The following is a 14,802-nucleotide window of genomic DNA, read 5'->3' as shown; positions in this document are numbered from 1 at the left end:
GTCAGGGCTTAACAGTGATTGCCTGTGCTGAACCCCCTGTGCTGGGCTCTCTTTAGAATCCGATTAGATTGGGTGTTGTTTCATTGTCTTTCCAGTAGCTGAGGTACAGACACTCCCATCTCCTAGCACTTAACATTCCTACCCTGGGCAGCACCACTGCTATATATCACTTACACTCCCTGCTGACATTTTATGGGGATTTTAAAGCAGCAGGTGTGTGAGATAGAAGCCATTGTCAATCATTGCATTAAAAATGCTCCACCCTTTCAAATGCTTAATCAGTGAGTTTGATGGGCTGCAGCTGGCTGCTAACCAGCCAGGGTTTGAAGCTTTCAGGGCAAATAGCACTGCCCCACTTTGGGAAGGGAGACGGTGGAAGCCTTGGGAAACCAGCAGCTGAGAAGCCCAGGCCAAGCAAAGGCACTACAGCCTCACAGCAAAAATGGCAGGAGTGATTATCCACCAAAAGGAAGTTGGTGTATCTCACGTGCATGGTCTCGCCTCCATATTGTTGCTCGTTGCATGGTATTTATCACCAGAAGGTTCTGCTGATTGATTTCCTATTTAGATAACCTGAGGTCTGGTCTCTTCTGAGAGGAGTATTAAATGGGAGAGGGGTAACTGACCCACTTCGTATTAGGATCAAGATAGGCTATGGGATTGCATCTTAAGTGTGCCTGTTGACTAAACTTAGTTCATCAGCTTATCAGGCACGCCCCCTCTTTTTTTATAAAGTTTTTGGGGATAGTCTCATAAGCAATGCCTGGGGCAGTAAGTCCTTGGCTTTTCATTAATTGCAGTAGCCCACCTAACATTCTCTTTTGATTTCAATGACTAACATAGTCTTAATCTTTTATAAAATGCTCTCCAAGTGTACTTTAAGTGTCCCTTTTTGATGCAGACTGCAGTCCCAAATACTACCTATTTCTAGATACCACCATTGTGCCGAAATCAGGGTACCATGCTTTAAGTCAAGCTAAAGAGCATTGAGATGTGTGGCTTTGGGTCTGTGTAACCATCACAGGGTGTTTGCGTGCCACTTGATGGGACCCAATGAATAAACTTGAGTCCTGTGACCCTAGTTTTGGGTTTGCCACTCAGACATTGGCTCTTCATTCTGTTCCCTTCTTGGACTTCCTGTCTCCTTCTGTCTACTGCTTCTGACCTCTGTTTGTTGGCTCAGCACTTTCTGTGCACGCTTGTTGATGACCTGCCTATGACCCCAGCATCTGACCTCAAGTGCCTACCCTGTCTTCATCTTTGGGCAGGGCTCTGGTCGTTCAGGGGAACTTGTTTATGAATCTTTCATCCCCACTCAATTAATAGCCTCGGGGAGGTAAAGCCAGACTTCATCTGTAGTAACTCAGATACAAAGTGGGTTGTCTCATTAATCTGCATTATCAGTCCTCAAACATCTATTATAACATTTATCATGTAGGATCCAAATTCAGTGAGCTCACAGTCTGGTACGAGAGGAAGTTTACTTGTCTTTAAGAAACTGCATTAAAAATACCACAAAGGGAGTGTGTACAAAAGGCAAGAGGAAGGGACAGCCAAGACACAAAGAGCCAAAACATTATGGAATAGGAAGAGTTTAATTCTCACACAGGGATCCAAGAGATCTTGCTTAAAACAGGTGATATTTATAAAGTACTAAGGAGACTAGTCAAGCTTCTACTAACAAAAGAAGAGCTGATGCTGAAAAGACAGGTAGAATATAAGCTCTGGAGGACTTTGTCATCGACTTTGCCAATGGCAGGATGGGGTGAAAGAAGACAACTCCACAGGACCTTCAATCTTTTCCCCCACTCTCTATTTAAACCCCTCTTTGGCTACTTCCTCTCTGCCTATTAGGTGAAATCTAGGGCAGTTCTTTTGATCCTACTGCTCACTCTTTTTCATCTCAGTAATGAAAACACCCAACCCCATGTAATGGCCAAAAATTCCAAATTTCATTGAAAGTTAAAGCATCTTTGCTTCTGCAGATTTGGGAGGTTAGCATCTTTTTTCTCTCTGGTCTCCTATTTCCCCTTTTCTTTCCAGCTTGCTAACCTAGGGTGTAGGGAGGTGTGGACAGAGTCATAGGAGGCAGGAGAGAGAAGAAAAGGTCCTCCTAGATTGATACCATTGTGATCTTCCATTGGTGCCCTCAGGATTGGTAAATGTTCAAAGCTGACTTTTTCTCTAATGGGCTGCTTTTGTGGACCCTTCAGTGATCACCTTTGGTGAACTTTTGACTACACCTCTCTTAAAAGGAAGTATCAGTTACCTATTACTATATATATATATATATATATATATATATATATATATATATATATATATATATAAAATACCCTAAAACTTAGCACCTTCAAACAATAAACATTGATTGTCACACATGGTTCCTGGGCTCAGGAATCCAGGACCAGCTTAGCTGGGAGGTTCTGGCTCAGGGTGTCTCAGGAGGCTGTAGTCAAGCACTTGGCCAGGGAATAAATCATCTGATTTATTCAATCATCGTCCTTGGCTAGGACTGAAAAACGTTTCCAAAATGGCTTAATTAACATGGTTTTTGGCTTGAGATTTTAGTTCCTAGCCATGAGATACTCCCCTTAGAGTGGCTCCAGTAACCTTATAACATGATGGGGGTCTCTTATAACACCCTCCTCCGCCCCAGCATGAAGTCCTCTTGGGTAAAGTCCCTTTTCAAGCAGTCCTTCATCTGGTCACATCAAAAGAAGGCTGACCAGGTTTATGACACCAGGGATGTGCAACTTGCCTCCAAAGTGGCCACTTCTCTTTGCTCCACTGCTAGGGAAATAGCAAAACCTCTTGTCCTTAAGACTCTTCAGATGTGGGTCAGACACAAGGTCCCGGAGCACATAAATACCTCTCTGATGGACTCTGCAGCCCTCCTCATTAGTCTTGGGATGAGGAAACATCCACAGAGGAGGCAGAGCAGGGAAAATGCCACAGCATTATAAAAACCTTCTTCTCAGCCCAGTACACAACTCAAGGGTATAGGAACAGTTGATGTTGAACAGATCAGTAGTCACAAAACCGTCTTATACCACCCCCTTTGAAGCCTCTGCATGAAGTTTTTGGCACCTATTTTATGCTATTGAAGCTTCATCCAAAAATGAGAGGACCCATTCTGTTTTAACACTTTTTATACCAGGATGGGGATTTCATCAATCCACGTGTTAACCCAGCTCTGCAATTTGAAAGTCATTTGTCTTTGGGTTTCCCAAGAAGCAGACCATAAGACAAGGACTTGAGTGCAAATGGCTTATTTGGAAAGTAATACCAGGAAATACCTGTAAGGAGGTGGAAAAAAGAAAGCAGCAAATAAATGCTATATTTATCAAATTAGATACTATTGGGGAACTACTGGAGCTTAATCCTCTGAGGAATTCCTAGATCAGCAGAAAGTACACCTACAGTTACCCTCTACCAAAGGACAAAAAGCCTGGGTATTTATCCACCAAATTCCTGTTCATCATTGATTGAGGGCTGCTTGCTGGCCATTAATTAACTTTCTGAAACTTCTGGCTTGCCCTGCTTTGAGGCTGAATACCAGGCTACCCCAGGTATGGTGGGCAACCATCTCAGTGGCCAGCACTGAAATGTTTCCTAGAATGCGGAATTTTTATTGCTAAAACTAGGACAGTCCCAGGCAAACAAGAATGGTTGGCCACCCTACATCTAGGCAGAGTTTCAGGCATTGGTAGAGCAGCCTCATGTAGAGGTGAGTGCCAAGGGGATACAAGCTGGGCACCAATAGTATCTGCAACATCAAGTGACCTTGGAAATTTTGGAATAAAGTTTTGTCCTCCTAAGGTTTTTCTTCTTGAACCAACCACATCCCCTCCAAATACAAAGGCCACCTCTAAAATTCCTTGCTTTAAGTATCTTGGCAGGAACTGGAAATAGAAGCAGCCAGAATCAATGTCCCTTCCTACATTTTTAAAGGCCTAAATCTATAGAAGAGAATACATAGTTACCTCTAGGGGAGAGGAGAGAGGGCAAGAACAAAGGAAGCAGAGATTCTGTAGACAAAGTCATCAGGTCCCTTTATTAGCAAGACTTAGTGCTGCTCAATGGCAGAGCCCATAGAGATGGATTCAACAAAAGTGGACTGTATTCCAGGCACAGAAAATATTGCTTCCATGGGTGAGGAGAACAGAAAACATCAAATATTAAAATATAAGATTACTGTGTGCTATATAGAAAATAAATCAAAATGGTGTGATAGAGGGAGAGTGATTGCTTTATATTGGGTGTTCTCAAAGCCTTCTCTGAGCACACACTTGAGCTTAGACTTTCATGAAAAAAAACCAAAAAGCCAATCATGGGAAGATCTGGAGAAAAGACCAATGGACAGAGAGGACAGACTTTAGCCTTGACTTGCATAAGACTTTGGAATCATTTTACAACCCCTGGGGGGATGAAATCCCCAATAATACCAGCTCAGTTGGATAGGAACTCAAAGAGAATCAAGTTGCTCTAAGGAAAAAAAAAAAAAGACAATGACATATTGTTTTGCATACCTGAGTGTGTGAACTGCTTCATACTCAGTACAGAAAGCAGAAGACTACATATGAGAAATGTGAAAGCATATAGTGACAGATATATTTAAGCAGCTATGTATTAATCTCATGAAATTGAATGCAGTCTTCGCTAGAACACCATAAACTTAGTGTTGGATTCTCTCCAGTTCACGTGTAAGGAAAATGAGGATCAGAGTAAGAAAGGGACTTGCCCAAGTAACACAGTTATTGCGTACCCCATTTGGAGTTAAAACACAATCTCTCTACAAACTCATTTCTTCCCCATTTTGCTCCCTCTCCTCCATCACCTAATCACTGAACCTCTCTGGGTCCCAGGATCCTTTTTTTTTTTTTTTTAAAAAACATCTTTATTGGAGTATAATTGCTTTACAATGGTGTGTTAGTTTCTGCTTTATAACAAAATGAATCAGTTATACATATACATATGTTCCCATATCTCTTCCCTCTTGCATCTCCCTCCCTCCCACCCTCCCTATCCCACCCCTCTAGGTGGTCACAAAGCACCGAGCTGATCTCCCTGTGCTATGCGGCTGCTTCCCACAAGCTATCTATTTTACATTTGGTAGTGTATATATGTCCATGCCACTCTCTCAACCTGTCACATCTTACTCCAGGTTCCTTTTATCAACTGGTCTATTCCTCTAACATTGAGCATCCACCATGTGTAAGGATCTGTATTGAGGGCCAGTGAGTGCAGGTAATTACATGTGAATCTTGTGCAGTTCCCCAACAGAGCTTGAAATACAGCAGGGTACATATCCCTAAATACAAATAGTGTTTTTAAAGTTACAAAGGAACGGTAGAGCTGGAGTGCAGGGAGATAGTGGGGAGGTGATATGTTCAATGTGAGCACAGACTACTATGATTTAGCTTTCCAGTTTCCAGACTGAACTTGGAGCCATTTTGAAATTTTTTCCTAGTTACAGGGCCCACAGGAGGGTCATCTTGGGTGTGGGAGTCAATTCAATCTGTGCTGGAAAGCTACTTTTGAATATGCATCCTGCAGTGCAGGGAGACTTAATCTTACAGTGCCACTCCCAGTGGCACGAGGATGCTCTGAGAAACTCCTATGCCTAACTAACACTTGAAGCCTTCTTGCTCAGATTCCAGCCACCTTTTCCAGTCTTATCTTCTTCTATTCCCTTCCTTAAACAGTAATTTTCAGTCCAACCCAATTTTATGCTTCTCCATGATAGTGCCCTAAATTTATCTCTCTTTCATGAATTCCTCTTCTGCTAAAACCAACCCATCCTTTTCCTTGGAAGAAATGGTGCAGCATATTTGCTGGGATTCCTGTATTCAGAGGAGAGAGCAAGGGTTAGGGTGGAAATGGGATGGGCGGGGTTGGGTGTGGTGCTGTAATCCTAAATTCAAAATATAGAGACCTGAATTCAATCTCTAGCAATAAGACTTACAAGCTGCATGACTTTACACACTGAAAGACCTTACCTCTCTCTGGACCTCAGTTTCCTCATCTGTGAAATGTAAAGTGAAGCTTGCCTATCTGGCAGGGCAGCTACAAGACTCAAGATAATTTTTGCAAAATGTTTTGCAAATTGTGAAGCAATCCTTTATGCATGCGTTTACTTATGCAAACGTAAGGGATTGTCATTAGTATTCAGGATCTTCCTAGCTGATGTGTTTTTTTAAGAGTTTGGCTAGAATTATGATTAAGATATGTCCCAGCTGAGTAGCTTCTTCCACTGTAGCTTCATCCAATAGCCACAAAGGGGATAAAATAGGCTTTTTGTGATTGTTTTTCACATAGTTGGAAGTATTTCAAAGCAACTGATTCTTTTTTAAAGTGAGCTCTGCTTTATTTGCATTAAATCTGGGTCCTTCAGTGCCAAAGAAGTACCGTAAGCTTATGGTTCCAAGGTTAATAGTTTAAAATAAAAGATGTATGTCCTATAATTTTTTTTTAAGATTCAGGATTTGCAAAGAATTCATATATCATTGACAATACTGATGAATCACATTCTAAAGGAGAATTGAGGAAGCAATTTTTGTTAAACAGGAAGTTTTTCTAGGCTGATAATGAAGTGTAAAGCTTTCTCCTTGACTGTTGGAAAAATACAACTTATATCCAGTCAACTAATCAATGAATAGATCCATGAACAAATAAACATAAACTAGAAAGAAAAAAAAACAAAATAACCCAGAACTTGAAGGAGAGTATTCCCACCTGAAATACACTGGAGAAGGAGCAGGTTGGGGAAAGAGTAGGATGGATTCACTTTGGAACATATTGCCTTTGAGAGTGGCCGTGGTGGATTTTGGATATGCAAAGCTAAAACTCAGAAGTGGTAAGTTGAGCTGAGACACAAATATGGCAAATATTGGCAGATAGCTGTTGGAAAGCGAGATGATGAGTGAAGGGGATGATTGCAGCATTGAGGGATCAGGACAAAGATGAATATCCAGCAAAGAAGGCTCAAGAGGGGCAACTGGAAAGGTGATAAGAAAATCAAGTGAATGTGGTATTACAGAGCCAGGGTAAGAGTAAAGCAAGACAGAGGGCCAGTGGTCAGCAGTGATAGAGGCTGCTGATAAGTCTAGTACAATGAAAACTATTGAAAGTGGTTCACTGGATTTAGCAACATAAAGGTAATTCAAGTAAGAGCCACTTTGGTGGAATTACAGAGCAGAAACAGATTGGAATGGGTTGGAGAGAGGATGAAAAAGTAGAGACAGAGAGTAGACAGTTTTTTCAAGAAATTCTTCAATTAAGGGAAGGAGAAAAAATGTAGCAACCCCTGGAGGGGAATGTGGGTTCCTGAGAGTCTTTTGATGAAATTGGAAGAGACTGGGGCATGCTTGATTATTGATAGAAGCAGTCCAGTTGAGAGGGAGACGTTAAAAACACAGGAGAAAGAGGCATAAGATTTCTAAGAAGACAGAAGAACATATTTACCAAAGCACAGATCAGGATCACTATTCCATCTGATGGTCAAAGGAAGCTACCTGAAGAGGATGACACCTGACCCAAACTACTTAAAGGATGAGTGAATTTATCCAGGCAAGAGAGTAGATGAAGAAAAGTAGGGCATTCCTCATCCAGTGCTCATTTCAATTTCACCACTGGGACCTCTCAAATTTGCCTGAATTGAGTGGAAGAAAGTGCTCTTGAGTAACATTTTGTGGAGCTGTAATTTTTCTAAACTCATTTTTATAAATAAAATGTGGGTTTGCTTATACAAGGCTTATATTGTGTGTCTCCACCCAAGGTATATTTCTCATCTGGGTTATTTCCTTCAGAAAATGTGCAGCCAATGGTAGTGAGTCTTAACTCCCAAGCGTCTGCAACTATTTATATAATGCAATGGGTTGCCTGACTCCCTATCACATTTCCTCTGTATTTCATAAGTGAATAATTCCCTTATAATCACGATGCTGCTTAATTAGAACCTGTCCATCTCAGCTGAAAGGGAGAACTTGGCCTTTTAGGTAGTCAGAACTTAACTCACTTGATGAAAGACATATTTTTCAGTGGTGAGAGTTTGGGGGTTGGGTCTGGATTGGAAAGGAGGTTTAAGAGACAGAATATTCTGTGAGAGGCACTATCCATAAGGAAAAATAAGCTATTACAGATAAAAATGATGTATTTTTTCAAAGCTAATTGTGTGTAATAACCAAAATATAATATACATGAGAAGAAATTCAGTTCACAAATAAGTACATGGAATGATGTTCAAACTCTCTAATAATTTAAGAAATGCTCATTAAGTTGAAGTAATATTTTCACTATTCAATTAGCAATAATTTCTTTTAAAATACTAATAACTAAAGCTAGTGAATATATGGTGAAAGCAGTACCTTCAATCATTCTTAGCATCAGGGTAATTTAAGGTAATTCTTTGGGAAAATGATGGAACCATAAAACAAGAGATATAAAAATGTTTATATATCTTGACCCAGAAATGTTTCCTCAGGAAATTTATCTTAAAAAATAATCAAAAATGGGTATGAATTTTATCTCACATACTCAGGGTGAAAGCATTCTGATTTTCTATAATTCGACTCAATTTCTGACCCTGAAATCCATTTCTCTGATTGTCCTGGAAAGTTTAATCTCAGTTATTGGGGTTTCCTGAATACAGGATTGTATCAGGGTTCCAAGATCACTTATCCCAAAGCTTCTTGGGATTGGGACGAGGTTGGCCTTCAGTTGACCATCACCCCACCCTCAAGGTGCCTTGGAGTTCAGCCTCTCTGTTGCTTCTGCGTCACATGTAAGTCAAAGGGATCGCTGATAAAGCTGAGAATGCTTTTTCTTCAGTCCCACATCATGCATACCCTTCTTGGTAGGATCTTGCCACCTTCCTTGGTGGCTGGAAGAAGACCTGGATTCCTGCTTTATTGATGTTCTTGGTCACACAGTTTTCCTTTTCCCCACTTCCTCTCATCCCACGGGGTTTGGGAGATGGTACCCTCCTCTCCCCCCCCCACCAGCAAAAAAGAGGAGAGGAGAAGGAATCATGTTCTTACTCTATTTTCTAAGATTCTCTGCTTCTCCCCAGACCCCCTGGCTGCCCTCTCTTTTCAGCCCACCAGAACCCATACTCCCACATCAAGCTTTTGAAAACGAAAGTCAAAAAGAGAAGAATTTTGTAGAGAACTGTGCTTTTAGCCCAAACCCAAGCCCCCTCTATGCTGGAGTAAGAACAATCTATCTGTGTTTGGATGAGGGGAGGGAGGATCAAGGACACAGAAAAAAATTAATATCTCAAAATAGTACCCTGACATACATGCTTGAAGATTGCCATGACAGAAAGAAATGGTGAAGGAACTGGAAGCAAAAAGAGATATATATACATATATATATGTATATATATCTCCAACAATGGGACATGATCAGGTAATGAGTCACCAGGGCAGACTTTTAAAAAAAAAAAAAATTACCTGAATTTAATCCTCATAATAATATTTGATTGACTATCATGTAATCATTAGAAATAATTCAGAAGACAAGGCATCAACCTGGAATAATATTTAATATTATGTCTAGTAATCTCTGATTATATGCAAACATATTTTACACTATCACAAAAACTGAAAGTCACCAGCAAAAATGAAAATATCTGATGCGTTTAGGTGGTGAGATTTTGTGTGAATTACTTTTATAATAAGGATTATGTAACAATGTTAAAAAGAACTAGAAACTAGAGGGAAAATATTTCTTTCCAGATTTGGAATGAGAAATAAAAAATCCTTGTGGATTTTGCCTCAAAGGGGATTGTTGAGATCTAGTTCCTAGAATTCATAGCTGTTCCAGCAGCTGCCATTGATAATGAGTTGAGATTACAAAGACAGTCTCTTGTTTTAACTTTCTTTAATTCACTAAGACTTATTCTCTGCCTCTCCAGATCCTGTCCATCCTTTAAATGCTACAGAAGTTCAGAAATAAGAAAGAATTTGGAAAGAAATAGTCAATGAGGCCTCTGATAAGCAGTGAGCAATTTGGCCCATGTGATAGAGAATTTGTTCCTAAAGAAAGGGAAGTCATACTTGTTGAGTACCTTCTATATTCCAGACACAGGGGTAGAAAATTTACCATCATCACATTTAATAGACTCTATTGGTTTCATTTTACTGATGTGGAAACTGAGGTCCGGAAAGGCTAAGTGATTTGCCAAATGCCACTTAATGACTGAGTCAGAATCCAGACTCAAGTCTGCCTGAACCCAGAGTCCCAGTTATTTTCTATGACACTATGTTGCTTCTCCTCAAAGTGGCCTCTCATTGGCAAGCCCATTCTGTCTGCCTAAGGTAATATTTTAAAAACATAGAAAGCTTCATTATCGTCACAAATTAGTGGAAATACTAAATAATGCACTATTATTACTGGAAAGCTGTAATACCATAGACCAGCATTTCCCAAAATCATAGTCTAAGAAATGGTCCCTGATAGAAGTATTCCAGGGCCAAATAACATGGGCAGATGCTATACCCTATTGGCCCCTTTTGGAGATTCATAGTCCATTGAAAGGCTTTGAATAGCTAGAAAAAGACTTCCTTTTTAACTTTTTTAGTCCACTGTTGCCCAGACTTTCTTAGTCATAGACGCTTTTTTATCCTAACACTCTTACAGCTCCTGGCCCAGTTGCACAAACCTGTCAGGTACCATGGAGGAGGTCTCCAGGGTTAAGCTAAAGGATGCTACTTTCATGGGGTAGGAGGGTATTCTGTAAGACCAGTGTCTTACAGAACAGCCGTGCTCAGTGAGATCATCACACTAGGAGAAAGGGATGTTCTCCTCAATTCTGAGCAGAACCAGAAAGGCATCAGCACAGTGAAGGCTCTAGGAAATGTGACTCCACCTTGGCAAAGCAAAAGCCTGCAGCCGTGGGAACATCAGGAGACAGGCCGCACCTTGCTATGGCATAGTGGTATCCAGCAGTGATGAGAGGTCCTCTGGTGTTTTCCAAGCCACACACCTCAGTAAGGGCAGTTAGAACAAGAGAAGAAGGCTATGCCTGGCCCAAGACAGGCACATGATCAGTGCTAAATGGCACAGTGGAAAGTTAGCTTGAATTTACTTGAGATCCCCCTAGGACACAGGCAAGAGATGGCAAACTCAGTAGAGCTTAACTGAACAAGAATTTAATGAAGGGATTTTTTACAGATACACCAAAAGTGTTAAGGGAGTCAACAAAGGATGAGGAGGCATCTAGGGGTTGGCAACTGCAGGAAGCTTTTTCCACCCTTGGGTCTGAAGGGAGAAGGGAAGAAAACAATGTCATCAAAGCTTGGAGGGAACTGGAGCCACAGAAGAGACCCCATCTGCCAGGGGGTGCAGGGGGGACAGAAGGGCCAGCCCAGCAGTAACACATTTGGGATGGGCTAACAAGCCTGCAGAAGCAGATGGGGCAAATAGCCAGCAAAACGTGGATAATTATTATTAAGAGGTCACAATCTATATCCATAGACTGGGGAGGCCTAGAGACACAAGAATTACAGCGACAAACTCAGAATCTAAGAAACTCAGTACCTTAGAATTTTAAAATATGTAAAGTCATGGTTAACCTGGGAAAAAACTATACTGGGGTGAAAACTGAGGCTCCCCTTTCCATTTCTGTGGCCCACTGCATTTGCCTCCCACTCATTTATACAAAGCTTGCTGAGTTAGTTTATGTGGGTTGCCTTCTTTTCAGCTTTCCTCAGATAGGACACTTGAAAACCATAGTGGCAGGTTTATTTGCTTAAATGTTTCCTGTGGATGAGCCTGCCTACCACATCTGGGGAAGGATTTATGCCTTAGGAGGAGTGCTTCTATCCCAGTGAAACAGAAATGGCTATCAGCTCTCCCCACCCGACTTCAAGTCATTCCAGGAACACCCAAGGAACTGTTGTTCTTGGGGCTTGGGTCCCCATGTCCTTCTCAAAAATGTGCTTGGAAACAACAGGGGTGCCTGGATGATGGCCCAGAATGTGTGGAACGCAGGGCCCAGGATTCTGCTGACCAAAAATGGATGAATACAGTCAGACTTGTCTCTGGGCATGGGCCCTGCATAGAGAAGAGCTGAAAGATTGACAGGGGAAGGTGATAGCCATGGCCAAAGCCACTACCACCTGTAAGGCTAGAGAGACAGGGAGAAGACGCTGCTTCCAGAGCTCCATGAAAGCTGGAATGCCAGTGAGCCTGCCTCGTGTGAGCTTGGACCATAAATAGAGAGGATTATCCAGTGGTAGCCTGAATGATGGAGGCAATAAAGGCCTTGCTGGGGATGCTACTCAAAGTAGAGAGAATGGGGGAGAAATAGCCTGGCTCACCTTCTCCTTCTGCCCTCAAACCTCCCTCCAGGGTCTCCTGTAAACTCAAGCTGGTCTGAAGCCATTTGGCAATGGATATTAAAAACTACATTTCCCTACAATGCAGAACAGAGTGAGAAAAAGGATGGGATGGATGTAAGATGAAACAGACAAATTATTGCATACCATTCCGTGCAGACGTTCACCCACCACACCTCTGAACTGGTCTCATCAGTATGATCAATGACCAACTACTGCAACTCATCTTTTAAGTAGATGAAGATTAGAGCCCGGGGGAAAGCAACTTAATGTCATCCTGTAAGTTAGGCAGACACAGAACTGGGACCAGAACACTGGTCACCAGATTGCCAGCCCAGCACTGTCTTGATGACATCATTGCGCTTCTTCATAAGGTTCATCCCCGGGCACTCAGAGAATCCCAGAATCACCATGTTTGAAGGAATCTTCCTGTTTATCAATGATTCTTCTTACATTATACAACTAAAGACTGAACCTATCTGTGAACCAATGAACTCCCCATCAGAACACTTTTGGGGGTAACCTTCTAGAAATCTCTATTTATATCATACCAAATCTACTTCTTCCAACCTCAGCCTTTTGTTTTACCTTCAGAAGACATTCAGAACTTGAATCAATCAGTGTTGTGTTTTGTTTTGTTTTTTTTTGCCTATCACAGCTTTTGAGGTATTTGAAGAAAGATCTCATCTCACTGAGTTTTCCCTTTTCCAACGTGAATGTTTCCATCCATTCCAAGGCAAAAAAAATTGGTCACCATTCTAGATTCTGGCTTCCCTTACCCCCAACACTCTATTAAATACCAATCCTTTTAGTTCTACCGCATTACAATCTCTCAAGCAATTCCCTCTGCTCTATTTCTACTAAAGATTCTGGTCAACTTTCAGCTAGATTATTGCAATTATCTCACTAGCCTTGCTTCCACCCTCTACTCTTTACCATTTAATTCACCATCTATACTTGGAGCTAGGGTGAATTTTTCTAAAATGCAAATCTGACACCATCATTTGGTTCCCTATTACTTATCAAATAAATTCTTAACTCCTTACCATAGCATATGAAGACCTTCATGAAAGGATCTCTGGGTATGTCTCACCATTACTATCCAGTGATATTAAACTTTTGAAAGCAGACTAGGAAAGGCTATTTTAAGAGTTGAAGTGGGAAATGAGAGTGGTCAGAATGAGGATAGCAGGATTAGAATTTTAAAACAGGGGCTGGACTTGGGAGGCACCTCAAAAGAACGTGATTTTCACTTATCTCTGCCATACACAGATAATTGCCAGATTTCCATTTTGATTGACAAAAGAGATGCTGAGACACAGAAGGAGCAGGATGGGGGAGCGTAGGGTGCACAAGATGACAAGTGCACTTTTCAATGAGATGGAAGGAACCTATAACACATACAGATATGTGGGAAATGTGACAGTGGAAGCTGCACATTAGTAGTGCAGCCTGGTATAGAATCAGCTTTTCGGTGGCCACGGGGCACGGCTGGTTCTTATTGAGCTACAAATGGAGTAAATTCTGGAGATGAAAGGATAATGAAGTCTCAGCCCCCATCTGACCTTGGAGTGGGAAACCAGCTTCAAAACAGCCCTTGTATGCGACTGTAGAAGGTTGTTTTTATTGCTGTAAAGAAACAGTCTACTTTGCTCAAAAGATTTGTTTGTTTATCCTTTAATCATGAAGGATGCCTCCAGCTGTGGTAACTCTTCATAACTTATGCTTTATTTTTTCTTGCCCATGACTAAGAGATCAACCATTAAGGGGGGGTGGGAGAGGGAAGTGGGTCTCTATTTGGCATAGGAACGAAATACAGTCTAGAATGATACATCTCCAAGAGTCATATAGTAGCCTCACTGGTGGCCAGGTGAGGCCAAAAAGTCAGAGTAATCCATTTTAATATTAATAACCACCATTTTATTGTAATAGGTTCTAATAGATCATCAACGATGATACAAAAATCTGTTTTTCAGATGGAGATACTGAGATCTAGACAAGTTCTATAATTTGTCTAAGGTCCTACTTCTACTAGTCAGATCTGTCTGACTCCTTGAATTTGGCCTCGTTATGCCCTTCAAAGCAACAAACAAAGCTAGGCAATTGGCTTGGCTCAGTCAGTAGCTATGTGCAAAGACATACAGTGTCAATAGTACACAATAATTTGCCATGAGACCTAGGTTTGGGTGTAGGGACTAAAACTGCCTTCTCTTCTTCTAACTGTGTGATTTGGAGTCATTTACATCATCTATTTCTCACCTGAAACATGAGAAGAATATTCTTTGTCCTCTTTGCCTGATGATGTTGCTATGGTATTCAAGCAAGATCAGTTAAATAAAAATGAGTTATAAACTTTAAAGCTTTATACACATATGCAGAGATATTAATCATGATAATAATTCGTGCGATGATTGTGATTATTATAATAGCAAAGTCATTTCCTTTTCCTCTAAGCCTG

Source organism: Balaenoptera ricei, chromosome 1, assembly GCF_028023285.1.
Source record: "Balaenoptera ricei isolate mBalRic1 chromosome 1, mBalRic1.hap2, whole genome shotgun sequence".
In the NCBI taxonomy this organism is placed as follows: domain Eukaryota; kingdom Metazoa; phylum Chordata; class Mammalia; order Artiodactyla; family Balaenopteridae; genus Balaenoptera; species Balaenoptera ricei.
This window is presented reverse-complemented; position numbering follows the sequence as displayed.